The following is a 22,558-nucleotide window of genomic DNA, read 5'->3' on the forward strand; positions in this document are numbered from 1 at the left end:
ATTCGTGACAGGCGCTGGAGAAATGCAAGTTCATTCTCTTTAATGGGCATCTGTCTCAGAGTGGGATGGGGGCAGGAGGGGTGCGGTGGCTGTGTAATAGCTACACCCTGGACATTTTGTTTTATTGTACAGCAAACTCAATTTTGATCCTGAAGGGCCGGTGTGATTAATTCTTGAAAAGTTCAAGTACAGAACTGGGAGCTGGAATTGGCATTATTGGTGCCCACAGACCGTGGTGTTCCAATTGTAGTTAATTGTCAAAAAAGAGAGAGCATGTTCAGCAGACAATACAGAGAGGGGCAGGATCCAGGTGGAAATGAAGGACTTCAAAGGAGAGATATATGTTTACAACACAGAAAGAAAATGAAGATCACGATTCATTGCGTGCACCGTGTTAAAATTGCAAATGTCAGTTTCATTGAGAAATAATAACACATTGGTCTTTTTTTTAAAGAGAGGAACACATCTTTTGTCGTGCTAGATGTCTGAGAAATAGAATGCTTTAACAATTTTGAATGTGGCATTAATTTCTCCTCCCGCAGCCGCTCGCTGTTGGTGGTGGGGGGGGGGGGGGGGGGGTAGAGACAGGTGGCGAACACTCGCTCAGCTCCGAGCAAGCAGTCAATCCTCCCCATCTCCCTCTCCCCATCCAAGCACAACTGCGGACACTGGGCCCCCGCAGTGTCTCAGCAAACATCGCGAGATTCTTCCCATTTGCTCATCATCATCATCATCATTATTATTATTTCCCCCCCCGCTCTCCAGACACACAACACAACCTTGGATCAAACGACACAGACAGCAAGCAAGTCTGTCCTGTCCTGCTCGCTCATTGTCTCCGAACACCTGCAACTGACTGTCCAGTGTGCGTCTCCCCAGTCAGACACCGGTAAGGCGCCTGTCTCGCCTCGATTCATTTCTCCATTCTGCACAGAATGCATGCGGTTTTAATGAGCAGGGACATCTCATTCTGTGTGTGTGTCTCTCTCTCCCTCTTATTTTGAATGCATCGCCTTTTGGGAAGGGGCTGTGGGGAGGAGGCTGTGAAATTACCATTGCAGTCTTTCAGTTGCAGTCGGCGTGCAAGAGCTTGACAGGAGCTGTTTCATTGTGTGTGTGTGTGTGTGTGTGTGGTGATTGTTGCGAGCGAATCCCACAGGAATATCCATTTGAATCGGTGGTGTGTGTGTGCAAGGCTCTGAAAATGTGTAAGGCATCACCTTGCACGAGAAATAGAGAGGCAGGAAGCAATCGATCCCTCTCAGTGCCCATGGCAACACCATCATAATAAGGCGCCTGTGGTTGACAAAAAAAGACTTAAGGTTGTTTTCTTTTTAACCCTAGCTGCAGCAGGTGATGGGAAAGAGTGCTAAATATCACCCTGCCAAATCCCCAGCACCTTCTGACAGTGCTGGCTGCCGGCAGCAGGGACCCACACGGCTGGCATGGATGTACGTTCGCGAGAGATTTTAACACAGGCGGCAGTCGTTGTGTTTGAGTAACATTGAGGCGGAAGGGACAGAGTGGGAGGAGTGTGGTACAAACGGGTTAAAGCGTCTGTTGGTTGGATAATCATTCCTGGGCCTTTTCCCACCAGGGCTTTCACGCCATGAACTCGGTCTGGAGTCCAGTAGCTGTTGTCAGGCCCACTCGCGGCCCTCTGGTGGCGTTGCTCATCGCGACAGCAGCTCCGTTGAGCAAAGTGTGAGGAGCAACCTGTTACAGGAGAGAGAGCGAGTGTGGGACTGGCAGGAAGGGTGCCCTCTTGTGCAAGAACTTTAACAGATTATTTTTACACCTGCGTGCTTGGTACTTCAGTGAAGTGCAACAAAAAAAAATAGGCCGTCTCCAAATGGTTAAGTGCAAGGGACAGATCGGGGAGGGGCATTCTGGTCAGGGGTAGTGTTCTCCGAATGACTGCACGCTCTGCTAGAAGCTGCTGCCCAGTTACTGTGGGGAGCAGCCTTTTCCTTTTCATTTAATGCAGCTTGTAAGAATGATTTGTTTTTGCAGTGATTTTGCTGATGAAGATGAAAGGTGGAGCACTTTCCATTTCAGGTACCAAGCATGCCCAGACCAGAGGATGCAAAGTAAAGGTCCCTCTGGAACATTAGGAGCAGGAGGAGGCTATTCACCCCCACCAGCCTGTTCCGCCATTCAATTGGATCATGGCTGATCTGTACCTCAACTCCAATTACCAGCCTTTGCTCCATATCCCTTGATATCCTCACCCAACAAAACCTATTGATCTCAGTCTTGAAGATCCAGATGTCCCGAAGCATCCACAGACATGTGGGGGAGAGAGTTCCAGATTCCCACCACTCTTTGTGTGAAGAAGTGCTTCCTGATTTCACCCCTGAACAGCCTGGCTCTAATTTTAAGGTCCTGCCCCCTTGTTCTTGACTCCCCCGTGAGAGGAAATGCTTTCTCCGTATCTCTCCTGTCGGATCCTTTTAACATTTTGAACACCTTGATCAGATCACCATTCCATCTTCTAACCTCAAGGGAGCCTGATGGCTGATCCCACTCCTTGATTCACACATCAACTTCAGCATCCCAATGCAGCAAGAAACCACCCCCCTGCGATATTAAAGTTAGCGCGTTAATGCATCCCAAACGGGTTCTTCGTGATCCATGAAAGGAAGGGGCTTGATCATTCTCATTCCGTGCTTAAGCTGTTAGCAATCCAATGGAACACTTGTAATGAATCTTTGGGTCGAGAAGGCGTAGGAACATAGGAACAGGAGGAGGTCATTCAGCCTCTCGAGCCTGTTCCGCCATTCAATTACATCAGGGCTGATCGGTATCTTGACTCCATCTACCCACCTTGGTTCTGTAACCCTTAATACCCCTTACCCAACAAAAATCTATCAGTCTCAGTTTTGAAATTTCCAATTGATCTCCGGCCTCAACAGCTTTTTGGGGGAGAGAGTTCCAGATTTCCACCCCCCTTTGTGTGAAGAAGTGCTTCCTGACATCACCCCTGAATGGCCTGGCTCTAATTTTAAGGTTCTGCCCCCTTGTTCTGGACTCCCCCCACCAGAGGAAATAGTTTCTCTCGATCCACCCGATCAACTCCTTTAATCATCTTCAACACCTCGATTAGATCACCCCTTAATCTTCTAAACTCGAGGGAACACAAGCCCAGTCTGTGAAACCTGCCCCTGTAATTTAACCCTTTTAGCCCCGGGTATCGTTCTGGTGAATCTGCGCTGCTCCCCCTCCAAGGCCGAGATATCCTTCCTGAGGGGCGGGGCCCAGGACTGAACACGGTCACTCCAGGTGGGGTCTGTGTAGTGTCAATGTGGGGCTGAAGTTACTAGGGGAGGACTTTATTGAACTCTGATATTAGAGGGCCATGTACTGTCCAACAATAGAACCAGCATGGAATGAATCGAGTGGTTTCCCAGTGAGCCTTTACTCGGCTATCTATTCAGAGACGGCTACAAATGCTTCTTCCCTATTGTGTGGAGAAGGAGTCAGTGTCCACAGATGTGATAGAAGGCCTCGCCCCTCCCTATCTCTGTAACCTCCTCCAGCCCCACAATCCTCCACAAGATCTCTGCGCTCCTCCAATTCTGGCCTCTTAAAGGTGCTATATAAATGCAAGTTGTCATTGTTGTTGTTGGACGGGGGTGGGGGGGTACGAGTCCTAATCAATAACAAGCAGTCTAACAACACAGGCTGTGGTGGGGTCGAGAGCAGTGATGGAGAGGTAGAGCTGGGTTTCGTCAGCGTACATGTGGAAGCTGAGCCCAAGGGGGCGATCTCGCCAGCCCTGGGGAGGCGGGTATGGAGGCGGAACTGCCGGGAAAATGGCAGAATCTGGGGGCGGGTACCCATCCTGCCCCCAACCCGCCTCTGTGCCATCTTCCCAGGAGGCGGGTAGCCGACCCGCGCCAGGTCCCGTCTCCTGGAGGCGGGAAGGGGGTTACAGCCACTCAACTGCCTGTTAACAGGTAGTTAACAGGCAGTTAACAGGTAGTTAACAGGTAGTTAGCAGGTAGTTAAGAGCATTATCCCCATTTTTCCACCAGAGGACGTTGGGAAACCCCGCCAGGGTCACCGAGGCGAGTAGTTGGTCTGCGGGGGTCTGCGGGGTGCAAAAGTGCGCTGTGGAGGTGAGTGATGGGTGCAAGTGTGGAGAGGTGAGTGAAAAGTGATAGAAAATGTTTACTTACCTTTGTTTCTTCCTGCAGGCTTCAACACTTGGGGAACCGGAGACTCCCGCATCTCACCGGCAGAGATGACAGATGGCTGCTGCATTCTCCGATGCAACAACCATCTAATTTCTGCTCAGCAGATAGGTTTGATGAGTCTTGAACACAAGGACTCATCAAACAACAGAGAATGTCAGTGTTTGACAGTTTCACAGAGCTGTCAAACGATGACAATTCATCTGTCAAAATTTTTTGTCGGATGAAGCGACATATGCTGACGTTCTCTGTAACTGGCTTCCCTTTAATTGGCCTGCTGGGCCCACTGGGCGGGCTTAACAAGGTCAATCAAGGGAAAATAGCGTGGATTGGCCGTAAACATAGAAATATAGAAGATAGGAGCAGGAGTAGGCCATTCGGCCCCTCGAGCCTGCTCCGCCATTCAATGCGATCATGGCTGATCATCCAAGTTCAGTACCCTGTCCCTGCCTTCTCCCCATATCCCTTGATCCCTTTAGCCTTAAGAAATATATCCAACTCCTTCTTGAATATATTTAATGAATTGGCCTCCACTGCCTTCTGTGGTAGAGAATTCCACAGGTTCACCACTCTCTGGGTTAAGAAATTCCTCCTCATTTCTGTCCTAAAAGGCCTACCCCTTATCCTTAGACTGTGACCCCTGGTTCTGGATTCCCCGGCCATCGGGAACATCCTCCCTGCATCTAGTCTGTCCAGTCCTGCCAGAATTTTATAAGTTTAAATGAGATCCCCTCTCATTCTTCTAAACTCCAGCGAGTACAAGCCCAATCGACCTAATCTCTCCTCATACGTCATTCCTGCCATCCCAGGTATCAGTCTGGTGAATCTTCGCTGAACTCCTTCCATGGCAAGAACATCCTTCCTCAGATAAGGCGACCAAAACTGCACACAATACTCAAGGTGTGGTCTCACCAAGGCCCTGTACAACTGCAGCAAGACATCCTTGTTCCTGTACTCGAACCCTCTCGCTATGCAGGTGCAGCAGGCGGTTAAGAAGGAAAATGGTATGTTGACCTTCGTAGCGAGAGGGTTCGAGTACAGGAACAAGGATGTCTTGCTGCAGTTGTACAGGGCCTTGGTGAGACCACATCTTGAGTATTGTGTGCAGTTTTGGTCGCCTTATCTGAGGAAGGATGTTCTTGCCATGGAGGGAGTGCAGCGAAGATTCACCAGACTGATACCTGGGATGGCAGGAATGACATATGAGGAGAGATTGGGTCTATTGGGCTTATACTCGCTGGAGTTTAGAAGAATGAGAGGGGATCTCATTGAAACTTATAAAATTCTAACGGGACTAGACAGACTAGATGCAGGAAGGATGTTCCCGATGGCGGGGGAGTCCAGAACCAGGGGTCACAGTCTAAGGATAAGGGGTAAGCCATTTAGGACTGAGATGAGGAGGAATTTCTTCACCCAGAGAGTGGTGAACCTGTGGAATTCTCTACCACAGAAGGCAGTTGAGGCCAATTCATTAAATATATTCAAGAAGGAGTTAGATATATTTCTTAAGGCTAAAGGGATCAAGGGATATGGGGAGAAAGCAGGGACAGGGTACTGAGTTTGGATGATCAGCCATGATCTCATTGAATGGCGGAGCAGGCTCGAGGGGCCGAATGGCCGACTCCTGCTCCTATCTTCTATGTTTCTATGTAAGTCGATGGAGGCGGGACTGAAACCCGACAAGCAGCAGTCCCGCCTCCAACACGCCCCCATTGGCAAAATCAGCCCCCATGTCTCTGAATGATGTCACCAGGGGCAGTGTGTAGATGAGGGAGAGGAGGTGGCCAAGGATAGATGGTTGGGGGACTCCAGAGGTAATGGCGCAGGGTGGGCAGTGAAGCCATTACTAGCGATGCTCTGGCTATGATTGGATAGGTCAGAGTGGAAGTAAGTGAAGGCAGTCCCGCTAAGCTGGAGGAGGATGGTGTCATCGGCCAGGTCAAAGGCTGCAGATAGGTCAAGGGGAATGGAGAGGGATAGGTCACCCCGGTCACAGTCACAGAGGATGTCATTTGTGACTTTGTTGAGGGCTGTTTCAGTGCTGTGGCAGAGGTTGAAACCAGACTGGCGCGATTCAAACGTGGAGTTGCAAGAAAGGTGCGCATGGATTTTGGAGGCGACAACATGATCGAGGAATTTTGGAGAGGGAAGGGAGGTTGGAGATGGTGATGGCAAGGAAGGACAGAGGATGTTATTTATGTCTTTTGGTGCTGTTTCAGTGCTATGGTAGGGTCGCCCGAAAGATGGGCATGGATTTGGGAGGTGACACTACCTTCAAGGACTAGAGAGGAAAGCAGGTTGGGGATGGGGTGGTAGTTTGCAATGGCAGAGGGGTGGAGGGTGGGTGTTCTGAGGATGGGGGGTGCTGACGGTGGTTTTGGCAGCACCTGAGAAGAGGGAACCATTTACAATGTTAATCTAATAGCAAAATACTGCGGCTGCTGGAAGTCTGAAATAACAACAGAAAATGCTGGAAACACTCAGCAGGCCAGGCAGCATCGAGAGAGAAACAGAGTTAACGTTTTGGGTCGAACCCGTCATCAGAACAGGCAACATGTAGACGAGGGAGAGGAGGTAGCCAAGGATAGATGGTTGGGGGACTCCAGAGGTAATGGTGCAGGGTGGACAGTGAAGCCATTACTGGAGATGCTCTGGAGATGTTAATCTAACTTGGGGGCCAGGAAGGGAAGTTGAGCAGTTCATCCGCTTAGTAGGAATGGGATGGAGGGAGCAGGTGGTGGGTCTCATGGATGCGAGGAGCTCGGAGAGGGCATGAAGGTAGATAGGAGAGAAACTAGAGAATGACATGGGTTCAGGGCTAGGGTAGGGGGGAAACCTGAGGTAAGATTTGACTTCATTGGATAAGAAGAAAAGGGGAGACAGCCTTTGCTCTATTAGTTAGGAAATATGTGCATACACATCCACCTCTGCATGTATACATGTTACTTCAGTTCAGTGCAGAGATGAGAAAAGCTGGGATTAGAGCAGAGAAAGTCAAGGGGAGATTCAGTAGAGATGTTAAAAATGATCAAGGGTTTTGATAGAGTAAATAAGGAGAAAATGTTTCCACTGGCAGGAGGGTCGGTAACCAGAGGACACAGATTGAAGATAATCGGCAAAAGAACCAGAGGGGAGATGAGGAGAATGTTTTTACGCAGCGAGTTGTTGTGATCTGGAACACGCTGCCTGAAAGGGCGGTGGAAGCGGATTCAGTGGTAACTTCCAAAAGGGAATTGGATAAATACTTGAAAAGGAAAATATTGCAGGGCTGTGGGGAAAGAGCAGTGGGGAGTGGGACTAATTGGAGAGCTTGTTCAAAGAGCCGGCACAGGCAGGATGGGCCCAATGGCCTCCTCCTGTGCTGTAAGATTTTATATAAATTTACATGAATACATATATTTTACCTGGTATATCAAATAAGTACATGAATACTTCATTCATGTGTATACCACATGTGGATATTACTCTACTTTTTCATATATAGCAAATATTATTCATAGATTCAAATATCAAAAATAGATACGTGAAATAGGATGCATAATTCAAACATGAATATATTATACTACATCCATATATTGTAGCTGTGAATGTGTACATATAAACGTAATAAACGTGCCTTTAGCTATCTAGGCCCTAACTCTAGAATTCCCTGCCTAAACCTCTCCGCCTCGCTCTCCTCCTTAAAACCTCCCTTCTGGACCAAGCTTTTGGTCACCTGTCCGAATGTCCGCTTCTTCAGCTCGGCGTCAGTTTTTTGTCTAATTACACTCCCGTATAACGCCTTGGGGATGTTTCACCTCGCTGCAGGCGTTCACAGCACTTTATTTATTTCATTATTTATCGGGCCCTGTTCTTTTGGACCTTTCAGTTTGAAAATAAAGGAAAGAGAACTGGACGGATCCTGTAAGGACAGACCCCACATGGAGCAGAATCTGCGGAAACCTCCATCCCTAATGTCACCTTCAGTGAAATTAGAGAAGCATCTGACAGATTTTAAATAAGCCGCTTAATATAACCGGAGCCACTTCACATAGAGGGCGTTATATGTTGTTACCAAGGAGCGAAATGTGTCCCCCTAAACTCAGTGGCCTGTGAATGGTGATGTGTAAATCCTCTGATCTTATTAATAGATGACTCTCTCTCTCTCTCTCTCTCTCTCCCCCGCGGAAGGCTGTGTTACTGGAAATGTAATTACACTGCTGTGTAACCAGTCCAGGGGAGCTGGCAGCTTCACTTAATCCAGTTATGCTGCATTCGCCCACCCCTTGAGAGGGGAATTAACGGAGTGAGTTCATAGAATTGTGCAGGCGTACCGAGTAAACATCCAATAATTCACTTCCATTGCGTTTCGAACTTACTTCATTGATGATATTGAGTAATTGTGGAGAAAATTGCAGGTTTGACATAACTGGGAAACAGGATACATATACACAGACACAATCTGAGCTATCAGCCAAGGTTAGACAGATATAGAGATATGGAAGAGGGAGTCAAATCAGGAAAGGCATGGATAAGGATATTGAAATGGATAGAGAGTCCGATATAGAGATAGTCAGACAGAAATAGAGAAATGTAGATAGAGTGGCTGATACAGAGAGTCAGCCAGAAATATGAGAGTGCAGATAGAGTCAGAGATAGACTTGCATTTATGTAGCACCTTTCATGACCACCGGATGTCCCAAAGTGCTTTACAGCCAATGAAGTACTTTTTTGAAGTGTAGTCACTGTTGTAATGTAGGAAATGCGGCAGCCAATTTGCAAGCTCCCACAAACAGTAATGTGATAATGACCAGATAATCTGTTTTAGTGATGTTGATTGAGGGATAAATATTGGCCCAGGACACTGGGGATAACTGCCCTGCTCTTCTTCGAAATAGTGCCCGTGGGATCTTTTACGTCCACCTGAGGGAGCAGATGGGGCCTCGGTTTAATGTCTCATCCGAAAGACAGCACCTCCGACAGTGCAGCACTCCCTCAGCACTGCACTGGAGTGTCAGCCTAGATTTTTGTGTTCAAGTCCTGGAGTAGGTCATCCAAAGCTCGGCTGCCCATGTCCTAACTCGCACCAAGTCCCGTTTGCCCATCACCCCTGTGCTCGCTGACCTACATTGGCTCCCGGTTAAGCAGCGCCGCGATTTCATAATTCTCATCCTTGTTTTCAAATCCCTCCATAGCCTCGCCCCTCCCTATCTCTTAAAATCTCCCCAGCCCCACAACCCCCCAAGATACCTGCGCTCCTCTAATTCTGCCCTCTTGAGCATCCCTGATTATAATCGCTCAAACTTTGGTGGCCGTGCCTTCCGTGGCCTGGGCCCTAAGCTCTGGAATTCCCTGCCTAAACCTCTCCGCCTCGCTACCTCTCCTCCTTTAAGACGCTCTTTAAAACCTACCACTTTGAGCAAGCTTATGGTCAACAGCCCTAATTTATCCTTATGTGGCTCGGTGTCAAATTTTTTTGTCTTAAAATACTCCTGTGCAGCGCCTTGGGACATTTTACTATGTTAAAGGTGCTATATAAATACAAGTTGTTGTTGTTGTTGAAGCCACAACCTTCTGCCCCAGAGGTGAGGGTGTTCCCAACTGAGCCATTGGCTGAGAGAGGCAGACCTGGAGATTGATAACGGATAGAGAGAGGTAGTCAAATGAATAGAGAGTAACGGGGAGTTATTCAAGCAGAAATAGAGAGTTACAGATGGAAATAAATCAACATAAATCGAGAATTACTGATATGCAGATAGCCCATCATAAAAAGAGAGTTCAAGATAGAGAGTAAAACAGGAATAGAGATATAGATTGAGTGAGCTAGTAAAACAGGAATAGAGATACAGATTGAGTGAGCTAGTAAAACAGGAATAGAGATACAGATTGAGTGAGACTAACAAGATGGAGAGATAGACATAAATAGTGCGTTAAAGATAGACAGATGGAGAGTTAGACAGAAATAGTGCGCAGACAGGAAGATGGATACAAAATAAAGCGAGGGACAAAGGTAAGATAGATTGACATCGAGTGCTCTCTCCTGACAGGCAGAGCTTGATTCACAAGCCTCAGTATAACTCTGGTCCTGCCAGCTGTGGTCGCTACCCTATAACTAGTTTGTGGAACAGAGACACGCCGTGTCGGTCGCCTTGTTCTGTTTAATTGACGCCTCCAGTGTTGGCGGGTTTTCTTTAAACTCTTGAGTTTTGGGGCGAGATATTTTAGTCAATCATTTTCTGCGCGTTTACTGCAATTAAAATTTGAAACATCTTCGGGGAAATTTTCACCTTGAAATAGTAGACCGTCAAAATTTAAAAATAAATAAAATCACTGTATAGAACCGTGACAGCGAAGTTATTACCCGGGAGCGACGGGAAAGAATTTCCGCAATTGGAAAATCTATCATGAGATCCTCTAAATTCAGACTGGGCGATGACAGCTGGCGCTCCTCTTAACACTGCGCCCGACCTCCGCATGCCAACTGCATGGGGTGTCAATGACAGGCCACACGGAATACTTGGGGAAATGTCACCGGAAAGAATGCCGATGCTATTCACGCAGAAAGGCAACATGGGTCTATTGTTACTCTCCCAGCTTCCTCCCCGGTATAATTAGCCCAGCTCTGGTGTTTACCTCTCCAGCTCGCCCAGAATCCACAGGAAGATCTCAGATGCAATGTCTGGCTGATTGGAAATGCCTGTCCTGTTCCTCTGGCGCGCGCCAGCGGCTAGTTTGCAGTTTCTCTGTTGCGGCAGTGTGGCTTTGTTGGGCTATTTCAGCCAGTTCCTGCCGGCGTGTTTCTGAATCGGTTGGAGTGGGCACACAGGCACCGTAAGGTATCTCTGAAAAAGAAAGACTCGCATTTACACCACGCCTTTCACCACCTCAGGACCTCCCAAAGTGCTTCACAGCCAATGAAGCACTTTCTGAAGTGCAGTCACTGTTGTAATGTAGGAAGCGCGGCAGCCAATTTGAGCACAGCAAGATCTCACAAACGTCAAAGTGATAATGATCAGATAATCTGATTTTTAGTGATGTTGGTTGAGGGATAAATATTGGCCCAGGAAACCCGGGAGAACTACCCTGCTCTGCTTCCAATAGTGGCCGTGGGATCTTTTCCGCCCACCTGAGAGAGCAGATGGGGCCTCGGTTTAACGTCTCATCCGAAAAACAGCACCTCCAACAGTGCGGCACTCCATCAGTACTGCCCCTCTGACAGTGCAGCACTCCCTCAGTACTGCCCCTCTGACAGTGCTGTGCTTCCTAAGTACTGACCCTCCAACAGTGCGGCGCTCCCTCAGTACTGACCCTCCGACAGTGCAGCACTCCCTCAGTACTGCCCCTCCGACATTGCTGTGCTCCCTAAGTACTGACCCTCCAACAGTGCAGCGCTCCCTCAGTACTGACACTCCGACAGTGCTGCGCTCCCTCAGTACTGCCCCTCCGACAGTGCAACACTCCCTCAGTACTGCCCCTCCGACAGTGCGGCACTCCCTCAGTACTGCCCCTCCAACAGTGCGGCACTCCCTCAGTACTGCCCCTCGACAGTGCGGCGCTCCCTCAGTACTGCCCCTCCGACAGTGCGGCACTCCCTCAGTACTGCCCCTCCGACAGTGTGGCGCTCCCTCAGTACTGCCCCTCCGACAGTGCGGCACTCCCTCAGTACTGCCCCTCCGACAGTGCGGCACTCCCTCAGTACTGCCCCTCCGACAGTGCGGCACTCCCTCAGTACTGCCCCTCCGACAGTGCGGCACTCCCTCAGTACTGCCCCTCCGACAGTGCGGCACTCCCTCAGTACTGCCCCTCCGACAGTGCGGCGCTCCCTTAGTACCGCCCCTCCGACAGTGCAGCGCTCCCTCAGTACTGCCTCTCCGACAGTGCGGCGCTCCCTCAGTACCGCCCCTCCGACAGTGCGGCGCTCCCTCAGTACCGCCCCTCCGACAGTGCGGCACTCCCTCAGTACTGCCCTTCCGACAGTGCGGCGCTCCCTCAGTACCGCCCCTCCGACAGTGCGGCGCTCCCTCAGTACTGCCTCTCCGACAGTGCGGCGCTCTCTCAGTACTGCCCCTCCGACAGTGTGGTGCTCCCTCAGTACTGCCCCTCCGACAGTGCGGCGCTCCCTCAGTACCGCCCCTCCGACAGTGCGGCACTCCCTCAGTACTGCCCCTCCGACAGTGTGGCGCTCCCTCAGTACTGCCCCTCCGACAGTGCGGCGCTCCCTTAGTACCGCCCCTCCGACAGTGCAGCGCTCCCTCAGTACTGCCTCTCCGACAGTGCGGCGCTCCCTCAGTACTGCCCCTCCGACAGTGCGGCACTCCCTCAGTACTGCCCCTCCGACAGTGCTGCGCTCCCTCAGTACTGCCCCTCCGACAGTGCGGCGCTCCCTCAGTACTGCCCCTCCGACATTGCTGTGCTCCCTAAGTACTGACCCTCCAACAGTGCAGCGCTCCCTCAGTACTGACACTCCGACAGTGCTGCGCTCCCTCAGTACTGCCCCTCCAACAGTGCAACACTCCCTCAGTACTGCCCCTCCGACAGTGCGGCACTCCCTCAGTACTGCCCCTCCAACAGTGCGGCACTCCCTCAGTACTGCCCCTCGACAGTGCGGCGCTCCCTCAGTACTGCCCCTCCGACAGTGCGGCACTCCCTCAGTACTGCCCCTCCGACAGTGTGGCGCTCCCTCAGTACTGCCCCTCCGACAGTGCGGCACTCCCTCAGTACTGCCCCTCCGACAGTGCGGCACTCCCTCAGTACTGCCCCTCCGACAGTGTGGCGCTCCCTCAGTACTGCCCCTCCGACAGTGCGGCGCTCCCTCAGTACCGCCCCTCCGACAGTGCAGCGCTCCCTCAGTACTGCCTCTCCGACAGTGCGGCGTTCCCTCAGTACTGCCCCTCTGACAGTGCGGCGCTCCCTCAGTACCGCCCCTCCGACAGTGCGGCACTCCCTCAGTACTGCCCCTCCGACAGTGCTGCGCTCCCTCAGTACTGCCCCTCCGACAGTGCGGCGCTCCCTCAGTACTGCCCCTCCGACAGTGCGGCGCTCCCTCAGTACTGCCCCTCCGACAGTGCGGCGCTCCCTCAGTACTGCCCCTCCGACAGTGCGGCGCTCCCTCAGTACTGCCCCTCCGACAGTGCGGCGCTCCCTCAGTACTGCCCCTCCGACAGTGCGGCGCTCCCTCAGTACTGCCCCTCTGGCAGTGCGGCACTCCCTCAGTACTGCACTGGGAGTGTCAGTCTGCATTATGCAACCTCTGTCTGAAAGGCGAGAGTGCTACCAGTGAGCCGAGGCTCACTCTAGCAGGACAGAATGTTGACATGAAAAATGCTACCTTGACTTTGCAGAGGGTAGTGGATTGGGATTGTATGATGCACACTGGGAGAGATTCCCTCTGACCTATCCGGGTCTGTGGGCCACTGTCGGAGGTGCCGTCTTTCGGATGAGATGTTAAACCGAGGCCCCGTCTGCCCTCTCAGGTGGATGTAAAAGATCCCACGGCACTATTCGAAGAAGAGCAGGGGAGTTCTCCCCGGTGTCCTGGGGCCAATATTTATACCTCAACCAACATCACTAAAAGCAGATTCGCTGGTCATTATCACATTGCTGTTTGTGGGAGCTTGCTGTGCACAAATTAGCTGCTGCATTTTCTACGTTGCAGCAGTGAATACAAACGGCTATGTCACGCTTTGGGACGTCCTGAGGTCGTGAAAGATACTATATAAATGCAAGTCTTTCTTTTATAAAAAAAAAATGGTCTGAAGTATTATAAGTGTGATATTGTCCAGCGGGATCCAGCTGTATTTTACCATTTTAATACATTCAGTAGACGCCTAATTAACACGATACACTCAAATGTCAGGGCCGACTTGATGTCAAGAGGTCAGCCGAGGGGTTAGGAAGTTACATTTCCCTTGACGGTTTTTTGAAAGCTAGCCTGGCCAGATGAACAAGAAAACCCCTGTGACTCTAAAACAGTGCAGCCTCTCTCTGGCCAGAGGGCCCTCACTCCCCCTTATTAGGAGCCACTAAGTCTCTCCCCCCCCCCCCGATTTGCATCGACGCTCAAACCTTGGAGTGTTCCTGCGGGACAGCTGCTGCCTTTAAATAGCTTCAGCTGGTGCAGGGGGCTTGAAGCAACTCTGACTGCTGGTATCGATGCCGGTATGTGTCCTCTTATTCATTTCTGTCTGTCTCTAGGTAACAATTATCGGGGGGGGGGAAATGGGCAAGAACGAAGGGTTTTGATCAGGGTAGAAAAGGGGAAGCTGGGATTGTTCACCAGCGAGCAGAGAAGGTTAAGGGGAGATTTAATAGAGGCATTCAAAATTCTGTGGGGTTTTTGATCGAGTAGATCGAGAGAAACCGTTTCCAGTGGCAGGTGGGTCGGTAACCAGAGGACACAGACTTAAGATAATTGGCAAAAGAGCCAGAGGATGAGAAGAGAAGAATTTTTTTTTACGCAGCTGGATCTGGAACGCGCTGCCTGAAAGGGCGGTGGAAGCAGATTCAATAGTAACTTTCAATTAAGGGGAATTGGAGAAATACTTGAAAAGGAGAAATTCACAGGGCTGTGGGGAAAGAGCCAGGGGGAGTGGGACTAATCGGAGAGCTCGTTCAAAGAGCCAGCACAGGCACGATGGGCCGAATGGCCTCCTCCCGCGCTGTAAGATTCTATCATTCTAAGAAAGCGGGAGAGGGGATAAAGATTGTCTTTATTATGTCCCACAGAAAGATTTAGTCCCATAACTAGTTGCCACTAATTGAGGTGAAAGGGCGCGTAATCCGCTCCGCAGTTGTCGTAATTGAGGCGTAACCCCTTTATTTTAAAAGAGTGAATGCCTCTGATAAACGGCACAGAATGAGGGGGAAGGGGCTACGCCTCATCGGCGATGGTAATTTCTAGATTTCAAGCGTGTTCTTCGCAACATTATATAAATCGATAAGCGGCGCAGCAAAAATCTGTCAATGGCCGATCTTGAGTGGCGTTGCACCCGGGAAGTCAAGAGCGAAAAGGAAGAAAGCCTTTCATTTCTCCAGCGCCTTTCACCACCTCAGGACGTCCCAAAGCGCTTCACAGCCAATGAAGGACTGTTTGAAGTGTGGTCACTGTTGTAGTGTACTGTTGTACTGTTGTAATTTAGGAAACGCTAATTTGCGCACAGCAAGCTCCCACAAACAGCAATGTGATAATGACCAGATAATCACTTTTTAGTGTTGCTAGCTGAGGGATTAATATCGGCCAGGACTGGGAGAGAACTCCCCTGCCCTTCATCAACTTAGTGCCCTGGGATCTTTTATGTCCACCTGCCTTTGATCTGCCGTCCGTTGAACGCGATAGACGGATATTCATGCGCACAGATTTCCTGTATGCGCTAGCGGCCAGCATGATCCCCACCTCTGCCACAGTTACTTAGAAGATGTAGAACTCTAGGATCATTGGAATAGCTGGAGGCCATTCAGCCCCTCGAGCCTGCACCCCCATTCAATCAGATCTTCATTGCTGATCTGTATCTCAACTCCATTTTTCCGCCTTTGATACCCTTACCCAACAAAAATCTATCGATCTCAGTCTTGAAATGTTTTCAGTTGACCCCCCCGCCGAGCCTCAACAGCTTTTTGGGGGAGAGAGTCCCAAAGATCATAACAAGATCATAAACCTGTGACGCACGGGTGAAATCTTACTGAAGTCCTGATTTGTGGAGCAGTGGAAGGTAGATTTGATCCTTGGACCCCCCCCCCCCCCAAGGTGAAAGGTCACTGTCACCGCCCACACGGGCTCTCAAAAACAAATGTTTAATGTGGTGCAGCCTGCTGATCATCCATGTCTAGCCTCACTTACGCAGGTGAGGTAATGGTGGCCCAGCATCAGCTAAAGCCTTGAGGGGAGCAAACAGCCCCCCCAAGAAAGGCCTACAGATTAAAGTAGCAAGGACTGGTAGCCCCTTATTGAACGCAAGTATTATTAGTCGGCCTGCCAAATCCCATCTATCCTCATGACAGTCAGGAGCTCTGATGAATAATGTTTGGGATGTAATTGTGCAAGTGTTGTTTCGGAATGAGTCCCAGAAGTCCCATTGATCTCCCTCTCACGCAGTCCCCACATCGGTTCAGAATCCAATAACCACCTTCCTGCCTTTTGAAATCCTGAGGGGGAGATTTCCTGGGTCTGGGGGTGAAATTAGACTTGAGGCGGTAGCTCAAGACGGGCGATAGCGAATCAGGCGCCTGCTTTTCACTGCGCCCGAAGACCGATTTCATCCCTTTTGTTGACTGTCTTTACAAGCTCACTACAAGTACTAAACAGAGAAAATCTCCCCACTGCAATAAATAAATGGCACCCCCTCAAATGGGATCCCACTCTCCCTCCCTCCACTTTAAGGGTGGCTCTCCCAATTAAACAAAGAAAGATCTTGCATTTCTACAGCGCCTTTCACATCCGCAGGACGTCCCAAAGCGCTTCGCGGCCAATGAAGTACTTCTGAAGCGCAGTCACTGTTGTTCTGTAGTAAAACACAGCAGCCAGTTCACACACACACACAGCAAGATCCCACAGACAGCAACTGAGGTGAATGGCCCCAACCAGTCATTTGTTTGGTGACGCTGGTTGAGAGAGAAAAGCCGGCTGGGACACCAGGGAGAACCCCCCGGCTCTTCTCTGAGATAAAATAATCCTTCAAGACTCACCGTGATTTAACGTCTCATCCGAAAGCTGCACCCCTCTTAAAACGGGAGGGTCCGGCCAATTGTCTGAACGGCGATATGGCACTGTGTTGCCCAAGCCCAAGAAGTCCCCTCAGTTTGATCGCCGGTCTCCGCTTTTTTGGCTGAACTAATTCAACGCAGAAAAGTGTGAAGTGATACATTTTGGTAGGAAGAACGAGGAGGGGCAATATAAACTAAAGGGTACAATCCTAAAGTGGGTGCAGGGACAGAGAGACCTGGGGGTATATGTGCACAAATCGCTGAAGGTGGCAGGACAGGTTGAGAAAGCCGTTAAAAAAGCTTACAGGATCCTGGGCTTCATAAATAGAGGCAGAGAGTACAAGAGCAAGGAAGTTATGATGAACCTTTATAAAACACTGGTTCGGCCTCAACTGGAGTATTGTGTCCAATTCTGGGCACCGCACTTTAGGAAGGATGTGAAGGCCTTAGAGAGGGAGCAGAGGAGATTTACAAGAATGGTTCCAGGGATGAGGGACTTCAGTTATGTGGATAGACTGGAGAAGCTGGGGTTGTTCTCCTTGGAACAGAGAAGGTTGAGAGGAGATTTGATAGAGGTGTTCAAAATCACGAGCAGTCTGGACAGAGTAGATAGAGAGAAACTGTTCCCATTGGCGGAAGGGTCGAGAACCAGAGGACACAGATTTAAGGTGATTGGCAGAAGAACCAAAGGCGACGTGAGGAAAAACTATTTTACACAGCGAGTGGTTAGGATCTAGAATGCACTTCCTGAGAGGGCGGTGGAGGCAGATTCAATCACTGCTTTCAAAAGGGAGTAGGATAAGGACCTGAAGGAAAAAAATTTGCAGGGTTCCGGGGAAAGGGAAGGTGAGTGGGACTAGCTGAAGTGCTCTCGCAGAGAGCCGGGACCGTCTCGATGGGCCGAATGGCCTCCTTCTGTGCTGTAACCATTCTATGATCTCAGCCAATGCGTCAATCCTATTAGCCTAAGTGCCTCTGTGATCGGGAGAGATAAATTTCATGGTGTTCCATCGCCGGATCATTAGCCACTAACCGCTGCCGGAAAGTGGCTCTGTGCCAATTCCGGGTGAGAGCAGAATCGGCCTGGGGTAAATCCCCCTGCGGTCGAAGAGCCCGGAGCTCATTTACCAATAGACACTGCATTATTTTGATGGCAGTTTTCTCCCGAAGCTTTCTGAGAGCACAGACTGTTGCTAGGGAACGGGCATGATGCCTGTCAGTGGGCTGTTCTACCATGGCTGGCATCACAGCCACGCCTCATCCTGCCCTCACCAGACAATTGCACGCAAGCACAAGTTCTCAGCCGTGGCTGAGTGGGTCGCACTCTCACCTCCAAGGTTGTGAGCCAAAGTCCCACTCCAGAGTCTTGAGCACAAAAATCTAGGCTGACACGGCAGTGCAGTACTGAGGGAGCGCCGCACTGTCGGAGGGGCAGTACTGAGGGAGCGCCGCACTGTCGGAGGGGCAGTACTGAGGGAGCACCGCACTGTCGGAGGGGCAGTACTGAGGGAGCGCCGCACTGTCGGAGGGGCAGTACTGAGGGAGCGCCGCACTGTCGGAGGGGCAGTACTGAGGGGGCGCCGCACTGTCGAAGTGGCAGTACTGAGGGAGCGCCGCACTGTCGGAGGGGCAGTACTGAGGGAGCACTGCACTGTCGGAGGGGCAGTACTGAGGGACTGCTGCACTGTCGGAGGGGCAGTACTGAGGGAGCGCCACACTGTCGGAGGGGCAGTACTGAGGGAGCACTGCACTGTCGGAGGGGCAGTACTGAGGGAGGGCTGCACTGTCGGAGGGGTAGTACTGAGGGAGTGCCGCACTGTCGGTGGGGCATTACTGAGGGAGCGCCACACTGTCGGAGGGGTAGTACTGAGGGAGCGCCGCACTGTCGGAGGGGCAGTACTGAGGGAGGGCTGAACTGTCGGAGGGGCAGTACTGAGGGAGCGCTGCACTGTCGGAGGGGCAGTACTGAGGGAACGCTGCCACTGTCGGCGGGGCCGTACTGAGGGAGCGCTGCATTTTCGGAGGTGCAGTACTGAGGGAGCGCCGCACTGTCGGAGGGGCAGTACTGAGGGAGTGCCGCACTGTCGGAGGGGCAGTACTGAGGGAGTACCGCACTGTCGGAGGGGCAGTACTGAGGGAGCACCGCACTGTCGGAGGTGCAATACTGAGGGAGTGCCGCGCTGTCGGAGGGGCAGTACTGAGGGAGTGCCGCACTGTCGGTGGGGCAGTACTGAGGGAGTGCCACACTGTCAGAGGGGCAGTACTGAGGGAGTGCCACACTGTCGGAGGGGCTGAGGGAGCGCCACACTGTCGGAGGGGCAGTACTGAGGGAGCATTGCACTGTCAGAGGGGCAGTACTGAGGGAGCGCCACACTGTCGGAGGGGCAGTACTGAGGCAGCGCTGCACTGTTGGAGGGGCAGTACTGAGGGAGCGCTGCACTGTCAGAGGGGCAGTACTGAGGCAGCGCTGCACTGTTGGAGGGGCAGTACTGAGGGAGTGCCGCACTGTCAGAGGGGCAGTACTGAGGGAGTGCCACACTGTCGGAGGGGCAGTACTGAGGGAGCGCTGCACTGTCGGAGGGGCAGTACTGAGGGAGCACTGCACTGTTGGAAGGCTGTACTGAGGGAGCGCTGCACTGTCGGAGGGGCATTACTGAGGGAGCACTGCACTGTCGGAAGGCCGTACTGAGGGAGCGCTGCACTGTTGGAGGTGCCGTCTTTTGGATGAGACGTTAAACCGAGGCCCCGTCTGCTGTCTCAGGTGGATGTAAAAGATCCCATGGCCACTATTTGAAGAAGAGCAGGGGAATTCTCCCCGGTGTCCTGGGCCAATATTTATCCCTCAACCAACATCACTAAAAAAACAAATGATCTGGTCATTATCACATTGCTGTGTGTGGGAGCTTGCTCTGCGCAAATTGGCTGCCGTGTTTCCTGCATTTCAACAATGACCGCACTTCAGAAGTATTTAATTGGCTGTAAAGCGCTTTGGGACGTCCTGCGGTTGTGAAAGGCGCTATAGAAACGCAAGTCTTCCTTTACCATTCCCTGCCGGAAAATGCCTGGATGTCGGGTGAGAAGATCGGGCTGTGATAGCCCCCGGAACCCCATGGTCGAATAAGCGTGCCCAGGTCTGAGGAACAGCCACTTGAGCACGATAATCGAGGGCTGCTGGTGCACGGGGTGGGGTGGGGGTGGGGGGGGGGTCACTGAAACCTCTAGGAGCGGGGGTGGTGGCGACGGGGGGAGGGAAATAAAGTTAAATAACTGTGCCCATTTAAATTGGATCCATTCTTAATATGTAACCACCTGGAAAAGACTTCCTAGATTTTTGTGACATGCTTCTGACAGGGTGATCTGGATGTTATCTTATCTTGCTAATTCAGTTACAAAACAAATCAATAAAATCCCAACATTATCAGCTCACAGGAGCAGTCAGGCTCGTCCTTGCCCAGGGTCCTTGAGTTCAATTGAGCTAGACGAGCGAAGTGGTTGTCTCTCTTGCTATCTGGCTGGTGACGGTGGCTCACTTGAACCTTTCACCATTTTTGTCGGTCGAGGGGGGTCAAGGGATACGGAGCGAAAAGCAGGTGAGTGGCACTGAGGTGCAGCTCGGCCATGACCTGGTTGAATGGGCGGAACAGGCGCGAGCGGCTGTGTGGGCCTACTCCTGTTCCCTGCCTTCTCAGAAAGGCATAGAATGTGCAGCACAGAAACAGGCCATTCGGCCCGACTGCTCCGTGCCGGTGTTTCTGCTCCACACCAGTCTCCTCCCACCCCTCTTCATCTCACGTCCTATCAGCATATCCTTCTATTCCTTTCTCCCGCATGTGTTTATCCAGCCTCCCCTTAAATGCATCTGGGCTATTCGCCTCAACCACTCCCTGTGGCAGCGAGCTCCACATTCTCACCACTCTCTGGGTAAAGAAGTTTCTCCTGAATTCCCGATTGGATTTATTAGTGACTGTCTTATATTGACGGCCTCTAGTTCTGGTCTCCCCCACAAGTGGAAACACCTTCTCTACGTCTACCCTATCGAACCCCTTCACAATCTTAAAGACCTCGATCAGGTCGTCCCCTCAGCCTTCTCTTTTCTACAGAAAGGAGCCCCAGCCTGTTCAGCCTTTCCTGATATTTACAGCCAGGAACTGGATTGGCCCCTGCTTGATTCTCGCACTGTGCAATCCGCGAGGTTCAAAGTTTACTCAGGGCAGTTGGGTTACATGCAGGTGCAGCAGGCGGTTAAGAAGGCAAATGGTATGTTGGCCTTCGTAGCGAGAGGGTTCGAGTAGAGGAGCAAGGATGTCTTGCTGCAGTTGTACAGGGCCTTGGTGAGACCACATCTTGAGTATTGTGTGCAGTTTTGGTCACCTTACCTGAGGAAGGATGTTCTTGCCATGGAGGGAGTGCAGCGAAGATTCACCAGGCTGATACCTGGGATGGCAGGAATGACGTATGAGGAGAGATTGTGTCGATTGGGCTTATACTCACTGGAGTTTAGAAGATTGAGAGGGGATCTCATCGAAACCTATAAAATTCTGTCAGGCCTGGACAGACTAGATGCAGGAAGGATGTTCCTGATGGCGGGGGAGTCCAGAACCAGGGGTCACAGTCTAAGGATAAGGGGTAAGCCATTTCGGACTGAGATGAGGAGGAATTTCTTCACCCAAAGAGTGGTGAAACTGGAATTCTCTGCCACAGAGCGCGGTGGAGGCCAATTCATTAAATATATTCAAGAAAGAGTTGGATATATTTCTTAAGGCTAAAGGGATCAAGGGATATGGGGAGAAGGCCGGGACAGGGTACTGAATTTGGATGATCAGCCATGATCTCATTGAATGGCGGAGCAGGCTCGAAGGGCCGAATGGCCTACTCCTGCTCCTATCTTCTATGTTTCTATGTTTCTATTTGAGATGAGTTTGAGGGCACCTGGCATTGCATTGGCCAATCAAAAGCTTGGCCCTGTCGCTGAGGTGGTGCCCGGTTTGGGCTATGGTCTGTGCCCATGAGAAGTTGGCCTGAGGCCTCCTCAACTCATCCCACATGGGATGTTTCCGATCAGCAGGCAGAAGGAGAGTCCTGGGCTGTTAGTCGAGACTGACCTCCAAGAGGCCTTTGAGACTTTCTTACAAACTAAGGTCAGTGGGTGTCCAGGGTAAGAATGCACCTGGATTGGTAACTGGAAGCAGAGGGTAGTCTTAAAGGGAGTTAGGTTGTGGAGGTGATGAGGGGGCTGTCACAGAGGTCTGGAGTTGGTCCCACATGGTTAGAGGAATAACTTGATAGGCTTCATCAGTCTCAAAGGGAGAAGTCTCCCACCTTCCACCTTCTGTAATCTTGAGCTCATCCAAAACCCTGCTGCCTGTATCCTAACTCCCGTTCACCCATCACCCCTGTGCTCACTGACCTATGTTGGCTCCCAGTCCAGCAACACCTCAATTTTAAAATTCTCATCGTGTTCAAATCCCTCCATGGGGACTGTGCCTTCAGCTGCCTAGGCCCCAAGCCCCTCTACCTCTCCTCCTTTAAGACACTAGTTAAAACCTACATCTTTGACCAAGCTTTTGGTAACCTGGCCTAATTTCTCCTTGTGTGACTCGGTGTCAAATTTAATCTGATGACACTCCTGTGAAGAGCGTTGGGATGTTTTAAAAGCGCTATATAAATGCAAGTTGTTGTTGTTA

General features: G+C 51.1%; 1 protein-coding gene across 2 annotated transcripts in view; it reads left to right on the forward strand.

Moving 5' to 3' along the window:
* The first annotated feature begins 766 nt into the window (after nucleotides 1-766).
* LOC147082109 (acetylcholinesterase-like) overlaps nucleotides 767-22,558 on the forward strand; it is a 41,972-nt gene continuing 20,180 nt past the window's right edge. The window contains exon 1 of one of the 2 annotated variants that reach the window (XM_085980443.1): nucleotides 767-889. The gene's annotated coding sequence lies outside the window, so the exon portion shown is untranslated. Of the gene's footprint in view, nucleotides 890-14,252; nucleotides 14,334-22,558 lie in introns of those variants that run through there. The other variant, XM_085980442.1, reaches the window with a different exon arrangement.

This window comes from Somniosus microcephalus, unplaced genomic scaffold (genome assembly GCF_052327205.1).
Source record: "Somniosus microcephalus isolate GS21.2 unplaced genomic scaffold, FLI_Smic_1.0 scaffold172, whole genome shotgun sequence".
Taxonomy (NCBI): Eukaryota; Metazoa; Chordata; class Chondrichthyes; order Squaliformes; family Somniosidae; genus Somniosus; species Somniosus microcephalus.